We start from the raw sequence: 2,713 nt of genomic DNA on the forward strand, positions 1-2,713 counted from the left end.
TGAAAGGACCTGTAATGAATGAATACAATGTGATTTCTGACTTTTCCTGTGGCTGTGATAAAATACTTTGACAAAAGAAACTTAAGAGATGAAGGATTATTGCAAAACACAGTTTAAGGTACAGTCCACCATAGTGGGGAAATCAAAGAAGCAGAAGTTGAAGCAGCTGGGCACAACACATTCACAACCAGAAAACAATATCACCTGGATATTATGTGTTCTTTTCAGCTCATTTTCTCCTATTTTATACATTTCAGAATCTGTTGCCTAGGAAATGGAAGGAACCATCCACAATTAAGATAATTCTTTCAATATCAGTCAACCTAATCTACACAAGGCCCTGCAGGCATATTTCAGAAGCCTATCTTGTAGTTGGTTCTAGATTCTATAAAACTCATGGTTTGTACCCATCATCAGTGTTTCCAAGGTCAATGTTAAGGGCCACTGTTCTTTTATTTAAGAAAACAATCCATTCTTCTCTCCTAGGATCCATTGTAACCACAGGGGGAAGCTCAGTTTCTCCCCCCTCTACTCCTTCCAGTCCGCTCACATACCTCCCCTCTCTCTCAGATCCACTGTTTCTCCATTTCTTTCAGTAATGTCAGATCTGCCAGGGACGTCAAAAACTGGTCAAAATCCATCACAGCTGGACTGGACTAGATATCTGAGAAGGAGGGAAAGGGTCCCCAAAAGCAGGTAAAAACAGTTAGAGACACCCCACTTCTACTGTTGTAGAAATCTCACAAATACCTCAAGCTTACAATGATAATATATGCAGGGGACTTAACACAGACCCATACAGGCTTCATGATAGCCACTTATGTCTTTGAGAGCCCCTGTGAGCCTTGCCTAATTGTGGACTATTTTATCTGGTGCCCTCAACTCATCTATCTCTAAAATTTTTTCCTTGCCATCTTCCACAGGGGTTTCTCTAAACTCTGAGGAAAGGGACCCAATGGAGATCTCCAATTTTGTCTCTCACTCACCCTAACATGTGGCTGTGGTTCTAAGCATCTGCTTGTGTCAGATGCCTGATGATGTCTCTTGGATGATATAGGACTAGACACCAATCTATGTATATAGCAGAATATTATTAGGAATCATTTCATTGTTTCTTTTTTCTATCCAGCCTCTGGTTTCTGGTCATGTAGGCAGTGTTGAGCATGGGCTCCTTTTTGTGATGTGGGCCACAATTTAGACCAGTAATTGGCCAGCCACTCCCATCGGTTGTGAGCCACCATTGCCCCACCACATTGCAGGCAAGGCTGACAGCAGGTTGAAAGTTTTCTGGCTGGGTTGGTGTCCTACTCCCAACAATGGAAACCTTGCCTGGTTATAGAATATGGCTGGTTTAGGCTCCATATCCTCCATTACTAAGAGTCATCACTAGTGATATTCTTACAGATTCCGTGGAGTTTCCACTGTACTAGGTTTCTACATCATCCCCTACCAAATGCCCTCCAACCCCACTCATCTTTCCCTGTAATATCTCACTCCATCCAGCCTCACCCCTACCTAAGTCCTCTTATCCCTATTCCACTAACCGCCAATTCACCTACAAAATCTATTCTATTTCCTTTGTGGTCACTTCTTTTCTTTTCTTTTTTTCTTTGCTTTGGTTTGAACACCATACACAGTCATTGAGGACCTGAAAGTTGAATTTGAATACCAACTCTGTACCCACCTTGAGTCTCTTAATTCATTGCCTAATCCATATATATTTACTACACATTATCAAGACCAACATTACTATAGTAGCATGTGTAACTTGCTAAGTTGAAAGAATTCAGTGAAATATTAAACTTTATTCTAAGGTAAGTTGAAAGCATAGTATAATAAACAATTTGGTGATAGTTACTGATTTTGAAAATAATTTAAACAAATAGTCACATATCATCATCTCTACTCTGGATCTGCCACTTACAATATACTTGTGATAAGACCATTTATTGTGTCTGAGCATCTGTAAAACAAGAGGCAAAGCTGCATTCTCTGACCATTGATAAAGTACAGTGGGCAACCATGTGACATCTGGTTATTTGGGTGGCTGAGTGGATTTTGGCATATGGAGGGTGGTATTGGATGAGTTTAATTCTACTTTTTGATTGAAACAGCATGTCACAATAGCTCTATGTTGTTTCTCCATCTTGTTTCTGCTGTTTTTCAGCCCCCCCCCCACTCATTCAAGGTGATCTCCTCTTGTGGGGGGACATGATCCTCTTGTCATTGACTTACAATTACTTATTGACTGTTGCAAGTAGAGTGTAAGCTGTGAATATTTAGTACCTGTCAGCCACTAAAAGTCTGTGAATTACTGTTTCCTGCTCTGTCAGACAGCATACTTTTATCACAAAATAACTTATCCTTATAAAAGGGCTAACTTGTCACTAATATGCTCTGTTACATTGTCATTGTGCCCTATCATCAGACCTACAGAATAAAAGGACCATATCTATTTCAGTGGGGCATCTCGACTTTGTGTCTTATACCCAGGCTTTTTCCAAACTTAAAAACACTAAGAAAGGTAGGCTCTTGGATTCGTCTTTCTTTTAAAAGGTGTGTGTGTGGCTCCAATCCAATTGCGCGCGGGACCTGAGACTGCATTAGTTAGGGAAGCAGAAACCNGCCTGAGTAGGGCCACAGGCCTCATCCGGCCGGATAAGCGCAGGGGTAGCTAGAGCGCAGGGTTGGCTGACACCCGCCAGCTACCCAC

The sequence above is a fragment of the Mus caroli genome, chromosome 4, assembly GCF_900094665.2.
Source record: "Mus caroli chromosome 4, CAROLI_EIJ_v1.1, whole genome shotgun sequence".
Classification (NCBI taxonomy): domain Eukaryota; kingdom Metazoa; phylum Chordata; class Mammalia; order Rodentia; family Muridae; genus Mus; species Mus caroli.